The sequence below is a fragment of the Saimiri boliviensis genome, chromosome 18, assembly GCF_048565385.1.
Source record: "Saimiri boliviensis isolate mSaiBol1 chromosome 18, mSaiBol1.pri, whole genome shotgun sequence".
NCBI lineage: Eukaryota > Metazoa > Chordata > Mammalia > Primates > Cebidae > Saimiri > Saimiri boliviensis.
The window spans coordinates 38,241,251-38,263,342 of NC_133466.1; positions in this window are offsets into that span (position 1 = coordinate 38,241,251).

Sequence of the window (22,092 nt, forward strand, 5' to 3'; positions counted from 1 at the left end):
GTAACTTTCCACAAAACAACTATAGCTCATGAAAATCACAAAATGAAACAAAGCAAAAACAAAAACAAGCCTCTTTCAGTCTCTAGATGTTGTCCTAAGGGCCTACAATAAATGGAGAAACATTTACTCAAGAGAGTCTTTGCACTCGTAATCTGTGCCGTCTATAGCCTACCCACTCTCCTCCCTCAGCTCAATGTGACAAAAGTTCTACTGTAGGCAGGTGCAGCCAAGAAGATGGAATTCACTCTCCTCCCAGCTCCCTAACTTACAACTTCTTTTTGAGAAGGAAAAGCTATGAGCATTACTCTTCCCTTCTTCCCAGCTCTGTTCTTTATTCCATGCAGCATGACAGAAAGGTCCGGGAGTTTATTTTCTCACCCAGCCCTCACCTTCAAAATGTAAACTCTAAAGCCAGGTGTGGCAGGCCAAGAAAACTAAGCCCCAGTTGGCTCCCACCTCAGCTTACTCACATGGTGGAGGTTCCATGCCAGTAGGAAAATTAGAAGACTAAACTACCATACACCATCATCATTTCAATATCCAAACCCAGGACAGAATTGTCATTCTAAGGGAACTGGGCCGCTGTTCCTGACTCCTTCTCAGAAGCAGTAGAAGAGTGTCTGTCCAGGGTGAGATGCATGCTATAAGAATAGAAGGTGCTATCACTCTCTTAAAAGACATTGACTTTATTTGAAGCATACGAGGTGCATTCATGCCCAAGGGCAGGTTGGAAATCATGGAGATCTTGCTGCAGAGCTATTAAGAGGCAGCTATAAGACAGCAACAAGTAGATCACATAGCAGTTAAACAAAATAGTCAAGGAAAAATTTGTTTTAAAAGAGCCCCTTATTTCGAGGGCTTAAAGCAAGCTTCAACGTCTGACCTGATGAAAACTTTTTAGAGTACTCCTGCATAAGGGGCCAGGCTTTATTTGAATGTGACCATGGAAAATCTGTTAAAAACAATACAACAACCAGCTAGGAATCAGTGAAAGATAACTAGACTTGATGCCATTCGCTACAGATCATCTAAAGTTTAATAGAAAGAGCAATGAAACAGACAAAGAGCTAAAACCACAGCTAAAATCACAGTCATCTATGTGTAGGTTAGGTGAAGACTCTGCCCATACATAAGGCTGCACCCTCTGAAGGGCATCATCAGAAGCTGCACAGTGTGCAGCAAATAGACTTCACTCAATTGGTCCAGTCAAGTCACTAAATAAGTAAACAACCAAACAATAAGATGGGAAATGGAGAGGTGTCAGGATCTAGAGTCATTATAACTAATATCTAAAATGTATAGTTTACAACAAAAAATCATGAGAAATGAAAATAAACAGAAAACAGTGACCCATATACAAGGAAAAAGCAGGTAATAGAAATTGTCTTTGAGGATGAAGTTGATACTCTTAGATAAAGACTTCAAACCAGCTATAATAACTGTTTTGAAATAAATATAGACAACGGTGTTAAATGATTTAAAGGAAGATATAACAATGTCTCATCAGGCTGGGTGCGGTGGCTCAAGCCTGTAATCTCAGCACTTTGGGAGGCTGAGGCAGGCAGATCACGAGGTCAAGAGATCGAGACCATGGTGAAATCCCATCTCTACTAAAATATACAAAAATTAACTGGGTGTGGTGGTGTGCACCTGTGGTCCCAGCTACTTGGGAGTCTAAGGCAGGAGAATTGCTTGAACCCGGGAAGTGGAGGTTGCAGTGAGCCAAGATCGTACTGCTGTAGCACTCCAGCCTGGCGCCTGGCAACAGAGCAAGACTCTGTCTCAAAAAAAAAAAAAAAAAAAAAAAAAAAAAAAAAAAAAAAAGCTCATCAAATAGCAAATAGTGAATATTAACAAAGAGAAAGTATTTTTAATGAATTAAATGAAAATTCTGTAGTTGAAAAGTGCTATAACATAAATGATGATCTTACTAGAGAGGCTCAATAGTAGTTTTGAGATGTCAGAAGAAAAAAAAAATCAGTAAACTTGAAGACAGATTGATAAAAATGATGCAATGTGAACAACACAGATACAAAGAAAGAAAAATAAACAGCCTCAGAAAACATAGGACATCATTAAATGAACTAATACATGAGTAATGAAAGTACGTGGAGGGGAGGTGAGAAGTGGGGGAGAAAAAAGTATTATAAGACATTACGTCTGAAAACTTACCAAATCTGATGAAATGCATTTATTGTACACATCCAAAATGCTCAAAGGCTAGTAAGATTAAAAAAAAAAAAAAAAAAAAAAAAAAAAAAAAAAGAGATCTGGCTGGGCATGGTGGCTCACACCTGTAATTCCCGCACTTTTGGGAGGCCGAGGTCGGCAGATTGCCTAAGTTCAGGAGCTCAAGATCAGCCTGGGCAATGTGGCAAAAACCCATCTCTACTGAAAATACAAGATTACCCGGGTGGCATGGTGGTGGGTGCCTATATTCTCAGCTACACCAGAGGGTGAAGCAGGAGAATCACTTGAACCCAGGGGACCAAGGTTACAGTGAGCTGAGATGGTGCCATTGCACTCCAGCCTGGGTAACAGAGCCAGATTCTGCCAAAACAGAACAAAACAAAACAAAAAAATAAAATGAGAAAAAAAAAATCCTCACTAAAAAATATTATGTTTAAAATGTTTAAAGTATAGAATGAGGAGAAAATCTTATAAGTAGCAAATAAAATGTGACTTGTCACATGCAAGGGGACTGGAACAAGAATAGCAGCTGCTTTCTCATCAGAAACAATGAAGTCCAGATGACAGCGGTGTAATGCAATGATTAAAAGTGCTGAATAAAGGCCTGTCAATCAAGAATCTTTAAATTAGCAAATTTTTTCAAAAACTTAGGTAAAAACAAATTATTTCAAGATTTTAAGTGAGGTCATTTCTTGCTAGCAGGAACACCATACAAGAAATACAAAAGAAGTATTAGAGTCAGAAAGCAAGTAACACTGGGCTAATTTGAATCCACACACACTCAACAAAAAGAGCATTAAAAAAAAAAAAAAAAAAAAAAACCTAATTGTAAAACAGGTAGGTAATTATAAAAGATAGTATAATTGCTTGAGGCCAGTATTTACCTGTGACCAAAGCCAGACAAAGACATCACAATATAAAGAAAGCTTAAGACCATTATAGATTTAAAAATTCTCAATTAAATATAGCAAACAAATCTAGTTACATCTATAAAGTGTTATAAAATTCATGGCCAGTAGGTATTCATCCCAGGAATGCAAGGTAGGTTTAACCTATAAGGATCAATATAATTAATTATATTAATAGAATGAAAGATAAAAATTACATAATTATCTCAAGAGGAACAAAAATTCTTTAAAAAAAATTCAACACTCTTTTTTTTATTGCACTTTAGGTTTTGGGGTACATGTGCAGACCATGCAGGGATGTTTCATGGGTACTTACATGGCAAGGTGGTTTGCAGCCTCCATTCCCCAGTCACCCACATCTGGCATTTCTCCCAATGTTATCCCTCCCCAACCTTCCCAACCCCCACTGTCCCTCCCCCAGCCTTTCCAGCAGACCCCAGTGTGTGATGATCCATTCCCGGTGTCCATGTGCTCTCATTGTTCAACACCCACCTATGAGTAAGAAGATGTTGTGTTTGATTTTTCTGTTCTTGTGTCAGTTTACTGAGAATGATCATTTCCAGATTCATTCATGTGCCTACAAAGGATACTAACTCATCATTTTTTTATGGCTGCATAGTAGTCTATGGTGTATATGTACCACATTTTCCCTGTCCAGTCTCTCATTGATGGACATTTTGGGTTGGTTGCAAGTCTTTGTTATTGTAAACAGTGCCACAATGAACATACCTGTGCATGTGTCTTTATAATACAATTTATGATCCTTTGGATACATACCCAGTCATGGTATTGCTGGGTCAAATGGAATTTCTATTTCTAGGTCCTTGAGGAATCACCACAGTATCTTCCACAATGACTGAACTAGTTTACACTCCCACCAACAGTGTAAAAGTGTTCCTATTTCTCCACATCCTCTGCAGCATTTGTTGTCTCCAGATTTTATAATGATCACCATTCTAACTGGAATGAGATGGTATCTCAATGTGGTTTTGATTTGCATTTCTCTAATGACCAGTGATGAAGAGCAATTTTTCATATGTTTGTTGGCTTCATATATTTCTTCTTTTGAAAAGTGTCTGTTCATATCCTTTCCCCATTTTTTAATGGGTTTGTTTGTTTGTTTTTTCTTGTAAATCTGTTTTAGTTCTTTTTAGGTTCTGGATGTTAGCTAGCCCTTTGTCAGATGGGTAGATTGCAAAAATTTTTTCCATTCTCTTGGTTGCTGTTTAACTCTATTGATTATTTCTTTTGCTGTACAGAAGCTCTGGAGTTTAATTAGATCCCATTTGTCTATTTGGGCTTTCGTTGCAGTTGCTTTTGATGTTTTACTCATGAAGTTCTTGCCTATGCCTGTGTTCTGAATGGTTTTGCCTAGGTTTTTTTCTAGGGTTTTTATCCTGTTAGGTCTTATGTTAAGTCTTTAATCCATCTGGAGTTAATTTTAGTATAAAGTGTCAGAAAGAGGTCCAGTTTCTGCTTTCTGCACATGGCTAGCCAGTTTTCCCAACACCATTTATTAAACGGGGAATCCTTTCCTCATTGATTGTTTTTGTCAGGTTTGTCAAAGATCAGATGGTTGTAGATGTGTGGCATTATCTCTGAGGCCTCTGTTCTGTTCCATTGGTCTATATCTCTATTTTGGTACTAATACAATGCTCTTTTGATTACTGTAGCTTTGTAGTACAGTTTGAAGTCAGGTAGCGTGATGGCACCAGCTTTTTTTTTTTTTTTTTTTTTGCTTAGCATTGTCTTGGCTGTGTGGGCTCTCTTTTGCTTCCATATGAAGTTTAAGGTGTTTTTCTAGTTCTGTGAAGGCAGTCATAGGTAGCTTGATGGGGATAGCCTTGAATCTGTAAATTACTTTGGTCAGTATGGCCATTTTCACAATATTGATTCTTCCTAACCATGAGCATGGAATGCTTTTCCATCTGTTTGTGTCCTCTTTTATTTCCTTGAGCAGTGATTTGTAGTTCTCCTTAGAGATGTCCTTTATATCCTTTATTAGTTGTATTGCTAGGTATTTTATTCTCTTTGTAGCAATTGTGAATGGGAGTTCGGCTCTTGATTTGCCTCTCTTCAAGTCTGTTGTTGGTTTATAGGAATGCTTGTGATTTCTGCATATTGATTTTGTATCCTGAGACTTTGCTGAAAAGGTTTATCAGTTCCAGGAGACTTTGGGCTGAGACGATGGGGTCTTCTAAATACACAATCGTGTCGTCTGCAAATAGAAACGATTTGACTTCCTCCTTTCCTAATTGAATACGCTTTATTCCTTTTTCTTGCTTGATTGTTCTGGCTAGAATTCCCTATAATATATTGAATAGGAGTGGTGAGAGAGGGCATCCTTGTCTAGTGCCAGATTTCAAAGGGAATGCTTCTATTTTTTTGCCCATTCAATATGATATTGGCTGTTGGTTTGTCGTAAATAGCTTTTATTATTTTGAGATACATTCTATCAATACCTAGTTTATTGAGAGTTTTTAGCATAAAGGACTGTTGATTTTGTTGAAGGCCTTCTCGGCTTCTATTGAGATAATCATGTGGTTTTTGTCTTTGGTTCTGTTTATATGGTGGATTATGTTTATAGACTTGCGTATGTTGAACCAGCCTTGCATCCTCAGGATGAAGCCTACTTGATCATGTGAATAAGCTTTTTGATGTGCTTTTGCAATCAGTTTGCCAGTATTTTATTGAAGATTTTTGCATCTATGTTCATCATGGATATCGGCCTGAAGTTTTCTTTTTTTGTTGAGTCTCTGCTGGGTTTTGGTATCAGGATGATGTTGTTCTCATAAAATGATTTGGGAAGGATTCCCTCTTTTTGGGTTGTTTGGAATAGTTTCAGGAGTGGTCCCAGCTCCTCTTTGTATGTCTGGTAGAATTCGGCTGTGAACCTGGCTGGTCTTGGACATTTTTTCGTTGATATGCTATAAATTGCTGCCTCAACTTCAGCCCTTATTATTGGTCTATTCACGGTTTTGATTTCTTCCTGGTTTAGACTTGTGAGGGTACCAGTGTCCAGGAATTTATCCATTTCTTCCAGGTTTACTGGTTTATGTGCATAGAGTTGTTTGTAGTAATCTCTGATGGTAGTTTGTATTTCTGTGCAATCTGTGGTGATATCCCCTTTATCGTTTTTTATTGAATCTATTTTATTCTTCTCTCTTTTCTTTTTTATTAATCTGGCTAGCAGTCTCTCTATTTTGTTGATCTTTTCAAAAAACCTCCTCCTGGATTTATTGATTTTTTGAAGGGTTTTTTGTGTCTCTTTCTCCTTCAGTTCTGCTCTGATCTTAGTTATTTCCTGTCTTCTGCTAGCTTTTGAGTTATTTTGATCTTGCTTCTCTAGCTCTTTCAATTTTGATGATATGGTTGAGATTTTAGATCTTTCTTTTCTTCTCATGTGGGCATTTATTGCTATAAATTTCCCTCTAGATGCTGCTTTAAATGTGTCCCAAAGATCCTGGTATATTGTGATTTCATTCTTGCTGGTTTCCAAGAACATCATTATTTCTGCCTTCATTTCATTGTTTATCCAGTCGACATTCAGGAGCCAGTTGCTCAGTTTCCATGAAGTTGTGCAATTCTGAGTTAGTTTCTTTTTTCTTTTTTCTTTTTTTTTTCTGAGTAGTTTCTTAATCCTGAGTTCTGATTTGATTGCACTGTGGTCTGAGAGACTGTTATGATTTCTGGGTTTGTTGTTGTTGTTGTTGTTGTTTGTTTGTTTGTTTTTTTGTTTGTTTGTTTTGCATGTGCTGAAGAGTAATTTAGTTCCAATTTTAGAGTAGGTGGGACGTGGTGCTGAGAAGAATGTATATTCTGTGGATTTGGGGTGGAGAGTTCTGTAGATGTCTGTTAGGTCCACTTGGTCAAAATCTGAGTTCAAGTCCTAGATATTCTTGCTAATTTTCTGTCTTGTAAATCTGTCTAATATTGACAGTGGAGTGTTAAAGCCTCCCACTATTATTGTATGGGAGTCTAATCTCTTTGGAGGTGGTTAAAAACTTGCTTTATGTATCTGGGTGCTCCTGTATTGGGTGTATATATTAGGATTGTTAGTTCTACTTGTTGCATTGATCCTTTTATCATTATGTAATGCCCTTCTTTGTCTCTTTTGATCTTTGTTAAAGTCCACTTTATCAGAGACTAGGATTACAACTTCTGGTTTGTTTCTTTGTTTGTTTGTTTGTTTGTTTTTATCTCTCTCCATTTGCTTGGTAAATCTTACTCCATCCCTTTACTTGAGCCTATGTGTGTCCTTGCATGTGAGATGGGTTTCCTGAATATAGCACACTGATAGGTCTTGACTTTTTTATCCAATTTGCCAGTCTGTGTCTTTTGATTGGGGCTTTTATCCCATTGAATTTAAGGTTAATATTATTATGTGTGAATTTAATCTTGCCATTTTGATGCTAGCTGGTTGTTTTGCCTGTTAGTTGATGCAGTTTCTTCATTGTATTGACGGTCTTTACCATTTGGTACCTTTTTGGAGTGGCTGGTACTGGTTGTTCCTTTCCATGTTTAGGGGTTCTTTCAGAAGCTCTTGTAAGACAGGCCTGGTGGTTACAGATTCTCTTAGCATTTGCTTGTCTGTAAAGGATTTTATTTCTCCTTCGCTTATGAAGCTAATTTCGAGTGTTTTCCAGCTTGGATTATTTCTCCCCATCACATTTGGGTACAACTATCAAAGGTAGATTTGGTCTTTTCACATAATCCTGTATTTCTTGGAGGCTTTGTTCTTTTATTTTCACTATTTTTTCTCTAATCTTGCCTTCTCATTTTATTTCATTGAGTTGATCTCTGATATCCTTTCTTTTGCTTGGTTGATTTGGCTATTGAAACTTGTGTATGCTTTACGAAGTTCTAGAATGCAGAGATAACTCATCCTCTGTGCCAATCTTGCTGGGAACTGCACTCAAAGGCTGTTCCTATTCAGCCATCCTGCTCCCCTCAACACGCTCTCTTAATAAAATTGCTCAAAAACTAGAAATCAAAGGGAAATTCTACAACCTGAGAGAATCTATGGAATAATACATGATAACACTATAGTTAATGGTGGAAGACTAAAACCTTTCCCTCTAATCCTGAGAACAAGACATATAATTCTACTCCACTATTCTATTCTATTCAATATTATACTTAATTTTTGTCAGGGAAATAAGGCAATTCATATAGATACAGATATAGATATAGATAAAGATATAAAAGATTGCAAGGAAGAAATGTAAAAATTTCTTCTTTGAAATGGTTATAATCTTGTATGTAGACATCAGAAGGAATTTACTAGACAATAATATAAGAGCTAATAAACTACTCCAGCAAGCTTGCAGAATTTAATATCAATATTCAAATATCAACTGTATTTCTATACACTTGTAATGAATAACCATCAAACAAAAATAAAATAATAAGGAATTAATTTAATGAAAGAAGTGCAATACTTGTGCTCTGAAAACTGTAAACCATTTTGAAAGACACTAAATGATAATTAATAAATAGAAATAAATCTTTATTTATAGAAGCCTTGATGTAGTTAGGATGCCAAAACTCCTAAATTGATCTAAATTTAATGTGAGCCCTATCAAAATTCCGACTACTTTCTTTTTAAAGGAAATTGGTAGATTCATCCTGAAATAAATGTGAAAATTCAAGAGACCCAGAATAGTCAAAACAATCTTGAAATAGAACAAAGTTGGAGTATTTTCTGATTTCTAAACTTAATACAAACCGTCTATGATACAGACAGATTGGTCTGCCATAAAGATAAGCATATAGATAAATGAAATTGGATTGAGTTCTAAAGATAATCTTCTACCTTTATTGTTAGTTGATTTTTCAAAGCCATGCCAAGAAAATTCAGTGGGGAAAAAATAGTCTTTTCAAATAACGAGGTAGAGACAAATAGATGTTTACATGCAAAATAATTCTATATTCTTATTTATTATTCTCTATGCCAATATTTATATTAGTTATTCTATATTCTTACTGGTTATTATTCTATAACCTATAGCTAATTCAAAACCTAAATGTAAGCTAAGCCTACACAAGTCTTAGAATAAAACCTAGAGTTAGTATGGGTTAAGAAAATCCTTCTTAGAGAAGCCAAAACCCTGAACAGACCCATAACAAGGTCTGAAGTTGAGGCAGCAATTAAGAGCCTACCACCCAAAAAAAGCCCACGTCCAGATGGGTTCACAGCCGAATTCTACCAGATATACAAAGAGGAGATGGTACCATTCCTTCTGAAACTATTCCAAATAATCCAAAAAGAGGGAATCCTTCCAAAATCATTTTATGAGACCAACATCATCCTGATACCAAAACCTGGCAGAGACTCAACAAGAAAAGAAAACTTCAGGCCAATACCCATGATGAACATAGATGCAAAAATCTTCAGTAAAATACTGGCAAGCTGATTGCAATAGCACATCAAAAAGCTTATCCACCATGATCAAGTAGGCTTCATCCTGAGGATGCAAGGCTGGTTCAACATACGCAAGTCTATAAATGTAATTCACCACATAAACAGAACCAAAGACAAAAACCACATGATTATCTCAATTGATGCAGAGAAGGCCTTTGACAAAATTCAACAGCCCTTTATGATAAAAGCCCTCAGTAAACTAGGTATTGATGGAATGTATCTCAAAATAATAAAAGCTATTTACGACAAACCAACAGCCAATATCATATTGAATGGGCAAAAACTGGAAGCATTCCCTTTGAAATCTGGCACTAGACAAGGATGCCCTCTCTCACCACTCCTATTCAATATAGTACTGGAAGTTCTAGCCAGAGCAATCAGGCAAGAAAAAGAAATAAAGGGTATACAAATTGGAAAGGAGGAAATCAAATTGTCTCTATTTGCAGACGACATGATTGTGTATTTAGAAGACCCCATCGTCTCAACCCAAAATCTCCTGAAACTGATAAGCAACTTCAGCAAAGTCTCAGGATACAAAATCAATGTGCAAAAATCACAAGCATTCCTATACATGAATAACAGACTTAAAGAGAGCCAAATCAAGAAAGAACTGCTATTCACAATTGCCACAAAGAGAATAAAATATCTAGGAATACAATTAACAAGGAACGTAAAGGACCTCTTCAAGGAGAACTAAAAGCCACTGCTCAATGAAATCAGAGAGGACACAAACAGATGAAGAAACATTCCATCTTCATGGTTAGGAGGAGTCAATGGCCATACTGCCCAAAGTAATTTACAGATTCAACACTATTCCCATCAAGCTACCAATGACCTTCTTCACAGAACTGGGGGAAAAAAAAAAACACCTTAAACTTAACATGGACCAAAAGAGAGCCCACATAGCCAAGTCAATTCTAAGCAAAAAGAACAAAGTGAGAGGCATCACACTACCTGACTTCAAACTATGCTACAAGGCTACAGTAATCAAAACAGCATGGTACTGGTACCAAAACAGAGATATAGACCCATGGAACAGAACAGAGGCCTCGGAGGCAACACATCATGTCTACAACCATCTGATCTTTGACAAACCTGACAAAAATAAGCAATGGGGAAAGGATTCCCTGTTTAATAAATGGTGTTGGGAAAACTGGCTAGCCATGTGCAGAAAGCAGAAACTGGACCCCTTCCTGATACCTTACACTAAAATTAACTCCAGATGGATTAAAAACTTAAACATAAGACCTAACACCATAAAAACCCTAGAAGAAAATCTAGGCAAAGCCATTCAGGACATAGGCATAGGCAAGGACTTGATGGCCAAAACACCGAAAGCATTGGCAACAAAAGCCAAAATAGACAAATGGGACCTCATCAAACTCCACAGCTTCTGCATGGCAAAAGAAACAGTCATTAGAGTAAATTTGTAACCAACAGAATGGGAAAAAATTTTTGCAGTTTACCCATCTGACAAAGGACTGATATCCAGCATTTACAAAGAACTAAAACAGATTTACAAGAAAAAAAAAAAAAAAAAAAAAACGAGCCCATTCAAAAGTGGGCAAAGGATATGAACAGATACTTTACAAAAGAAGACATATATGAGGCCAACAAACATATGAAAAAATGCTCATCATCACTGGTCATTAGAGAAATGCAAATCAAAACTACCCTGAGATATCATCTCTTGCCAGTTAGAATGTTGATCATTAAAAAATTGGAAGACAACAGATACTGGAGAGGTTGAGGAGAAACAGGAACACTTTTACACTGTTGGTGGGAGTGTAAATTAGTTCAATCATTGTGGAAGACAGTGTGGCGCTTCCTCAAGGACCTAGAAATGGAAATTCCATTTGACCCAGCAATCCCATGACTGGGTATATATCCAAAGGATTATAAATCGTTCTACTATAAGGACATGTGCACACGAATGTTCATTGCAGCACTGTTTACAATAGCAAAGACCTGGAACCAACCCAAATGTCCATCGATGATAGACTGGACAGGGAAAATGTGGCATATATCCACCATGGAATATTATGCAGCCATCGAAAATGATGAGTTAGCATCCTTTGTAAGGACATGGATGAACCTGAAAACCATCATTCTCAGCGAACTGACACAAGAGCAGAAAATCAAACACCACATGTTCTCACTCATAGGTGAGTGTTGAACAATGAGAACACATGGACACAGGGAGGGGAGCACTACACACTGAGTTCTGTTGGGGGGAAATAGGGGAGGGACAATGGGGCTGGGGAGGTGGGGAGAGATGGCATGGGGAGAAATGCCAGATATAGGTGATGGGGAGGAAGGCAGCAAATCACACTGTCACGTGTGTACCTATGCAACAATCTTGCATGTTCTTCGCATGTACTCCTAAACCTAAAATGCAATAAAATAAAAATAAAAATAAAGAAAATTCTTCTTAGATAGGACAACAAATACACAAGCAACAACAACAACAACAAAAATAGTTTGGATTTCCTCAAAATTCAAAGACCTTTGTGTCAAATCTACAGAATTGGGGAAATATTTGCAAACAATACGTCTGATAAGGGCTTTGTTTTTAGAAAATATAAGACTCTGACCACCCAAAAAGATAAATAATCCAATTTTTTTAAAAATGCACAAAGTATCTGAATAGACATTTCTCAAAAAAAAAAAAAATAGGCGAACCCAGGAAATACATGAAAAGATGCTCAACATCATTAGCTACAGTAATACCATTAAAAACTACAATGTGATGTCGCTTCTGAAACCCACTAGAATGACTCTAATAAACAAGTAATCACAAGTGTTAGCAAAGAAATGGAGAAACTGAGACTCTCATATATTACTAGTGGAAATGCAAAGTGTTGCAAATATATTGGAAAATAGCATAAACATTCTTGAAAATATAAAGCATAGAGTTATTATATAACTCAACAATGCCACTTCTAGGTATATACCCAAGAAAAATGGAATGGAAAATACCTTCACACAGTATTTGTGCATGAATGGTCATAACATTATTTATTACACCTAAAACCAAAAAGTTAAAATGCAAATGCCCATTAACTGCTGAATGAAGAAATAAAACGTAATGTGTCCATGACAGAATATCACTTGGCAATAAAAAGAAATTGGATAGTTATATATGCTGCAATATTAATGAATCTTAAAAGAAGTTTTGCTAATGGGAATATATCAGTTATAAATAATCTTATGTGATATAATGCTATTTAAATGAAATATGTAGAATAGGAAAAAAAAAAACTCTAGAGACAAAGAACATATAAATGGTTTTAGACGTGCCTGTGGCTGGGGCTTGAGGAGAGATGTGGGGATTGTGAGTGACTGAACAATAATGAACTTATGAGTCATTTTAAAATAATGAAAATGTTCTACAGTTAAATTGTGATGATGATAAAACAACTCTGTGAGTATCCTAAAACACACTGAACTGTACAATTTAAATGCATTATTTGTATAATATGTGAGTTATATCTCAATTAAGCTGTTAAGAACTATACAAAGAAAACAACTAAACTTAGTAGAGTTTAAGTGGGGAACATTCAAGCAGTAAATGGATATAATTGAAATAAAGAAAGAAATAATCTCTGTTGTTAGGTGGGTAGAGCTCATCTCCAGGAGCCTAGGAACAGAAAATAATGTAAAATAAGAAATTCTGAGAGCAGACAGCTGAAAATTTTAGTAATGGGGGTTAGTAGGTAGTGGACATTTTTACAGAATTTCTCCTGAGAACAATTATCTTTTCAGAAACTAGAAAAAAATTTGCATGAAGTTTTTTTGAAGCAGTCACATCTAGGAAGAGAGAAATAAATACTGTTGTTGGATTAAATAAATATCTCTTACATCCATACACATGAAACAAACCAGATTCCCGTTGACCACCTCCTCTCTCTCTAATTTATTTTAAACTGTTTCCAGTCAGACTGAGGATGAATTTCACAGATAAAAGATGACACATTATTGGAGTTTAGAAATGGTGGTATTAGTTTTGCAGGCTCTCACCCTGATCCAGAGACATGGGCAGATTTATATTAAGTCCAGACTTGGCCAGAAAACTTTAGTTTAGCATGGGAAGAAGAGTGAGATGTGAGTCACAACCACAAAACGCTTTATTTCATGTGAAACTGGTGTAAGTGAGAACTTTAAATTGTATTGACAGGAGTGTGAATTTTCTTTTTTGAGAGTTCCACCTGCCTAAAAGTGGAAGCTTCCCCTGCTGCTGCCCATGCTGTCCTCGTTTGAGGGATAAACAAAAGCCTCCTCTCCAAAAATCTGTCAATCCTGCACTTTTCTGAGGCACTGAATTCATTTAAAGTAAAAAAAAAAAAAAAAAAAAAAAAGTGCTAAACGAATACATTGTCAAACTAAAAATGATTTTAATTTTTTAAAGGGGAACTTGGCATACCAATTATTCTGAATAATTATCTCAGCAATGTGTAGTATTGTGTTACCTACTACTATGATAACAAGAAAGCCAATAACATACCTACTATTCTAAACAGTTGCCATTGGGCTCCAAAGAATAACTAGCAAGAAATGACTCCAAAATGTGTGTATCAATGCTATAGAAGGTGGGGAGCAAAAATGCTGTTTCAGTAAATATTATCAGAGAAATTGTTAATACCAGATTGTCTGCTTTTATTTTTTAATATTAATGAAAATTACATAAAAATAAGAATCTGATATCTTAAGCCACATAATTATTTTATAATTTCTTGATAACTGTGGACTGATTTAATTCATGGGATAAATTTATTGAAGTATGAACTTATTACCTTTGATTTTTAATATTTCCTATGGTCCCATTTTGATCCAAGAAAGTTATTTTAAAAAATTGTTATTATTTTTAAAGTAAAAAAGATATTTTCCTGTGCTCTTTTTCAACTTAGAGACTATTATAAGTCATTTGTTTAGGTTAATACAATAAAAAATGTATATAATGTCTCCAGTTTTAATTCATCATATTTTTTTTTTCTTTCCAATAATCAAGTTGGGAACATTTTTTTCAAGTGCTCCTTTCAAGTACTGTTCTTTAATTTCAATTCATTGGCTGGTACACATGACCTGATAAAAGATGGGATCTGGTTAATACTCCTGATCCATTGTGTGCACGTTGGCTTCCTCTGTGGTACCCTGATCCAGAGCAGTGCACAATAGGAGGCATTTTGGTGCTTAATGTGCATAATTATTAAGGTGTGACAAAGGAATGGAGGAATTGCAGAGGCAATCTGTTCTTCAATCTGGGCTGTCTGAGGACCCTTTCAGAGCAGCAGAGTGTTAATTTCCTGAACATCTCATGATAAGCAAAACAAGGCTTCTCTGACAAGAAGGTTGCCATAAAAACATGATTGATGCATGATTTTTTTCCCCAATGTAATAAAAACAACAGTGAAATAGGAGGGTGAGTTCTCAGGTAAAGAAGCTCTTAAGCGTTTATAAACAATTTGTGTCCTACGAAGAGGAAAAGAAAAAGACAACTAGCTTATACACAAATATATATATATATATATATATATATATATATACACACACACACATACATATGTGTGTATATGTATGGGGAGGGAGAGAGAGAGAGAGAGAGAGTGACTCGCTCTGTTGCCAGGCTAGAGTGCAGTGACGAGAGCTCAGCTTGCTGCAACCTCCACTTCCAAGGTTCAAGTGATTCTCCTGCCTCAGTCTCCTGAGTAGCTGGAACTAAAGGCGCATCCCACCACACTCAGCTGATTTTTGTACTTTTAGTAGAGGCCACGTTTCACCATGCTGGCCAGGATGGTCTCCATCTCCTGACCTCGTGGTCCGCCCGCCTTGGCATCCCAAAGTGCTGGGATTACAGGTGTGAATCACTGCACATGGACTAGTTTATATTTTGAAAGTTAATAAAACTCCTAATATGCACTCATTTTTATTTCATATGTGCAGTGACAACAAAACAGAACTTAACAATGATTCCTGGTGATATGGGTCTATTCCTTTTCAGAGTGTAGCTTGCAAAACTCGCTTGACTGTTGAAGAAATAGAGCTTATCATTGATAAATATTATTTCCTTGTGCATTGTTACACATAGCTGTGAAAACCAGTAAACAGTAAAATTCCAAATGCATATTTCATGTAATAGAGTTATCACTTAAGAAATAAAAATGGATCTATTGTAATACGATGAGCTTAATAATCAACCCTGCCTACTTCTTTTTGGCCAGACTTTAACATATTCTATTTAAAACAAATGCTGTATGAGAGAAATGAAATGAACCAAAATTTATACTTTTTAACTTCCTTAGGTCAAAAAAAAGTATTACTATAATGAATGACACAAAATACCTATTTTCCCCCTTAGCTGGAAATATCAGGTTATGTTATATAATTTTGGTCTCCAAAGTAACACATCAACTCAGAAGTTAAAAGCTGTGTTTTGTGGCCCCCTGTGAGGTTGCATATCTAGTTACCTGGGAGAGTATTGCCTTTCTTATGCTGCACCTCAGGACTTTCAGAAATCATCTAGAGAGCTAGCAGCAGTGATCTTCAGTCTGAACCTTTTGAAAGGAAAACAAAAAAAAAATATATCAAGAGCAGAGGCAGTTTGGAATATACTCCCTCTTGCTTCTTTTAGGTTTGACTCCACTGGTATGCTCAGCAGCTTATGCTATTCAGCTTTATGTGAGTGATTTGTGGATGTCTTTTATGACGGTTTGAAAATCATCTCAGACTTCTTTTTCTTTGTCACATGGGTAGCAATTTAAGTAGATTAAATAAGAGTTAACCCACCTCAAACTGGGTATCTATTTCATGTAGAGAGAATCAACAGTCCATTCCAATTAAGGTCTTGCCTAAGGTGGAAGGTAGGAGCCTTAAACAGAGATGTGTAACAAAATGGAATATTTTAGTCACACTCTGAAGACGCGTGATTCTGAATTTTAGTTTGTTAAAATACATAAACTGTTAGTTCTCTCCGTCAGAGTGTCTGATTCAGGTCCAGGTTGAATCAATCTGAATGTTTAACAAGTGTCTTTGGTGTTTTTGTGAATTGTACTCTGATAAACCCACAATATGTTAAGTATTACCAAAATTCATAAATATTTCAGTCAGTTACTGAACATTACAATTAATCTCAAGCTGCAGCATGATATGAGTATAGACTTGATTCAGTGTCTCCTTTTATGAAGGGTTTGTGGAAGTTTGCAGAATTAGCTGTGTCTCTATTAAATGTGACATACATGTGTGTGATCTGCTGAGCTTTTTACCTTTTATTCCCATTATCTCATGCATGGTTGTATTACTCATTCTTCTGAAGTATTTTTAAAAGTCAACCTGTTATATTTGTAAGGAAGTTTCATCCGCATTCCCAGTCTTCATATGTGTTGTAACCAAAAGAGCAATTTTTTTTTTTTTTTTTTTTTTTTTTTTTTTTTTCCTCAGACGCACTCTGCTATCATCTTACCAAGAACACAAGGTGGCTGGGGGTGGCAGGGGGTTGCTTATGCAGGGAAACTATAACCTAGAAATGCAATCTAGTCAAAATTTCAGAAAACAGTTGTTGAAAGGGTTAGACACATTTTACACAGTGGATCGATCATTCCGCATTTCAGATGTAGATTCACAAAGGTGGACATTCTGAAAACCAGGATATACACAGAGACACTTAACGTCATACAATAAACAAAGAGAAATCGGGGTGAAAGAGAGTAGGGAGAAAATAAATATGAGAGAGGTAAGAGAGATGTGAGAGTGTATTAGCTTCCTGTGGCTGTTGTGACAAATTCCCACAAGGCTTTGTTTGACATAAAGCCACAGAAATAAATAATTTCAGAATTCTTAACGCTAGACGTCCAAAATCAAGGTGGCTGGCAGAGCTGCACTCCTTCTGAGGGCCTAGAGAATAATCTATTTCTTGCCAGTTTCAGATGGCTTCCAACATTCCTTGCTTGTGGTCACATCACTCAAATCTTCAAGGCAAGCACTTTCAAACCTCTCTCTGTTCCATCTGTACCTCCTCTTCTTTGCTGCGTGATTGCCTGTAAGATGTCCCCTAGAATCCCAGTTAAAAAAATGCACGTGACTGCATTTAAGGCCCATCTAGACAGGATGGTCTTCCTGCTTCAAGAACCTTAATGTAATCACGAGGTTTTTTTTTTTGTTTTTTTTGTTTTTTTTTTTTTTTTTTTTTTTCCCATCATAAGGTAACATTTACAGGTTCTGGGAGTCTGGAACTTAAGATGCAGGTATCTTTTGGGCTTTGTGATTTTTAAGCCTTTACAGAAGGATAAGAAAGAACTTTTATCAGGAAGCTGAAGGTAGTACAGAAAGTAATCATTGGAAAATCCTAGATGGAGGAGCAGCCACAGGCTGTAACAGAAATATCTGAGATCAATTTAAACGGTGTGCCTTGCTGAGATAAAAACGATCTTGATCTTCTTAAATTTTCAATGACTACTGCCTCAAAAACAAAGCTTTGTGAGAAAAGCTATCTGAGTTTCACAGAAGTAGAAACGTCTGTCAAAAATGACCATGAGCATTTTAATCCCTGCAAGAATTGGCGACAGGACTTCCCACAGGACTTGGGGTAAGAGCTTGAGCTAATTTTATCTAAATATCAAAGATCAGTGTTGCTTAGCTGATATCTGGATGGCAGTATTACTGTGGCTTACCCTGGGGCTTAACAATGACTAGGGTTTTTTTTTTTTTTTTTTTTTTTTTTTTTTTTTTTTTTTTCCCCCTGCAGCCACTCTGTTCTTCCTTGACTATTCACGCATATCTGGGATCCATTTTAGTTAACTCTGTGCTTCCTTTTCTATCTTTTTCTTTGCTATCTCATTGACCTGGACACCTCCTGCCTAAGCTTGAATGAAAGAGCTTGCTGACACTCATTTGTATTTACAAAATATAAAAGATTTCAGGTTCAGAGCAATGAGAGTTCCCATCTGCTTCTCCTTGCATCATAGTTTTCACTCATTAAATACTGGGTTTGTTTTCTTTCTTTTTTTTTTTTTTTTGGCAGGGAACTTTGTTGATAGTACATGACAAAATGTAAGACTCCCATTTTTCAGGGATTCTGGGTTAAAAACTGCACCGGAAAGGAGAAAGTCTCAGTGTGGTGGGGACTGAGTTGGGACAAGGACTCTAGCAACTGAGTACCTATCTCTCCCTCTCATACTCTCTCTAAAGCAGGTGGACCAGGGGGCTTTCATTCCTTGGTGGCCACACCCTGTTGCTATAGCCAACTTTATTTCCATACCAAGAAATGAGCTTGACAAAGTGGTCTTTGAGAGCCCATGCCAGCTCTAATATCAAAGGCGGAAGGGTGAGTGTCACTATTAAAGTTGGACGGGGAAAATCTGGTGCTCAGTGTAGGTCAGGATGCACCTGAGGAAGCCACCTAATGCCTGCTTCACCACATTTTGGATGTTATAGTATTTGGCAACTCGCTTCAGAAAGCACACCAGTTCCGCATCTGACACACTGTCAGTAGTTACAGAAGGCCATGTTAATGAGCTTCTCATTCAACCCAGAGATGATCTTGTCCACAGCCTTGGCAGTGCCAGTAGATGCAGGGATAATGTTCTGGAGGACCTCATGGTCATAATACCTGTCTCCCAGAGGGACCATCCCTGTTACCCAGTGTTTTCTGGGTAACAGTGATGTCATGGACTGCGGTTATGAGTCTCTCCATGATGCCAGAGTTGTCACAGATGATCTTGGCAAGGAGACGAAGCAGTTGGTGAGGCCAGAGGCACAGCTGACAATCCGGTGGTTGTTCTCACACTATTTATGATTCACACATCATAAACAGAGGAGAATCAGCAGAAGGGTCAGAGATTATAACTCTTTTACTTCTACCTTCTAAGTGAGCCCAAGCCTTCTCCAAGATAGTAAAGAGAACAGTGTACCCAAAACATATTCAGCACCAGCATCATCTATTAGATTTTGGTGAGATCTCACTCCTGGAAGATGCAGATGGGATTGTCATCGATGACCAGATTCCTTTCCTCAGCATGGACAATGGCCTGAAATTTACCATGAATGAAATCATACAGGAACATGAAGATGTTGTAATTGATATCAGTGAAAGTGTCATTAATGATGACAATATCCCCTTGGCTGGGGTTAAAAGCAACCCTGATGACCAGACATCCAACATCGCTAAATTTGTTTCCCCTGGCCTTCACTGTCACTATCAGGTCTCGGGGATGCAATTGCCACTGTATGAGAAGATGTGGCTATCTGTCGAACAGGGAAGAGAACAGAGCTTCACTCATAAAACTTAATATTCAAATCTATAATTAGAGAGATTATTAATCCCCATCAGAAAACACTTCATTTTTTTTGGAAGGGAGAGACTTTTCGGACTGACTTCAGAATTATGTAAGTGCTATCAATACCTGGTATTTATAGTCTGCCCTAAAGCTCCCTGGCACATCTAAAAGGAAGGCATTCTTTAGTTAACAGCAAGGCCCACATCAGAGTTTATAGTAGAAATAAAGAGATTATATATATATACGTGTGATTATATATTACATGAAAGTAAAAAATGAAGGGATTATGTATGTCTGTGATTATGTATTATATATGTAAAAGTAGAGATTATCATTCAATGGGCTGGCAAGAACAGACAAAGAGAAAAGCCACTGATGCTGTAAAGCCTTACACACGTGGGTTTCATAGTGCTGGTTCTGGCTTGCATTGCCTTAAATTTCCAGTTTCATAGATATCCCCCAAAATGACAAAAAATAGGACACATAGTTTAGAATGAGGTGCCAGGTCACCTTTGCAGGGCATTCTAATGAGCTGCATTAGAGCTACTTTACCTACAGGATGAGGTTGGACAGCAAAGGAGAGGCTGAGGATTCTCCTGGAGCATCAGGGGCATGTTAAGGGAGGAAGTGGTTTCCATCTGCCTCCAGATAAAGGGGAAGGGGTTGCGAAGGCAGCTCTTCAAAAAGCTTTGTATATTTTCTCTAGAGTTTGAGAAGCTAACATGTGACTTTTGCCAAGAAAAGAGTCTTGATGCCAGGGAGCTGTGCCTGGAACCGATACTTTCTGTCTGCACAAGGGTTAAGTCTGCATTGGAGTGAGCTGAGCTTCCTCTGCTGGTGGGACAACGGTTTGAGAATTTACCTATGAACTAAGCCTGTTTGAAAGAGCCCGCCTGGTCCTCTCACTGCAGAAGACTGCCTGGATTCCTGAAGAGACCTCTAAAGAACAAAAGTCTGTGTGGGTTTTATCAGGATAGAGGATCTTTGAGGTCCTAGTTATATTGGACTGAATAAAAGTTATTCAAATGGTTTTTTTAAAGAGAGTCAAATGGAATGAGGTGGAGAAATGTAACATTTTATTTTATTTTGCTTGTACCACATCAAATCCAGAGCCTTTTCCACAAAATAGCTACAGACAATCAGAAAGTAGTTGCGTTTGTTCTTTGATTTTTACAGACTAGTAAAATAATTTTAAGGAATATTAATAATTAAGTTTACTCTGTATCACTATACAGCAAATATCAAAAAAATAAATTAAGCTGTTCAGGCCAGGCATGGTGGCTCATGCCTGTAGTCCCAGCATGAGTCACCTTTGGGAGGCTCAGATGGGCGAATCACCTGAGGTCAGGAGCTCAAGACCAGCCTGGCCAACATGATAAATCCTTGTCTCTATTAAAAATACAAAAATTAGTTGGGTGTGGTGTTGGGCACCTGTAGTCCCAGCTACTCAGGAGAATGAGGCAGGAGAATTGCTTGAACCCAGGAGGCAGAGGTTGCAGTGAGCCGAGATCGTACCATTGCACTCCATCCGGGGCTACAAGAGTGAAACTGTGTCTCAAAAACAAAACAAAACAAATAAAAAATTAAGGTGTCCAATATTCATAAACTATTTTTGTTTTTTCTTAAAAATTTTCCATCCTGATTTTCTAAAGGCGGCTTTTCCCATTGCTCGCATGCATACATCATAGCTAGGAAAACCCCACCACTGACTTTTCCCTGAATACCCTTTTCTACCTTTATTCCTTGAAACCTGTATGTGGATGTTGTTAAATGCTATTTATTCATTCAAGATTTTTTGGTTTTTCTACAGCCGTATACAAAATTCTCAGTTCTTCGATTGAAAAGCGTCAAGATTCTGTGTTTTCATGGTCATACTTGCTGAACTTTAAATTGTATTTTTGTACTTTGCCAGGTCAACAAATGTATTTATTCTTTCATTCAGCAAACAATTCATCAGTATCTATGACGTGCAAAGAATTGTGTTGCATTCTTTAAGCAGAGATAGTAATTTTATTTAGCATAGACACTAGGAAATTAATAGTATTCAAAAATATGTTTTGAAGAAATATCAAACCGAGCATTTAATGAATGCATCTTTGCACAATACACTGTGTGGAATATAAACATGAATCTGATGCAATCTCTCCCACCAAAGAGGAGCTTGTTATTCAGTGATTAATTTTGATATAATATTGTTATATATGGTAAAATGTAACAAGTGAGAAGCTGTATTTAGTTACAATAAGACAGTGCCATAAAGACAAAATTTCTGGCATTGGTTACAAGACAGGGTCTTATTTAA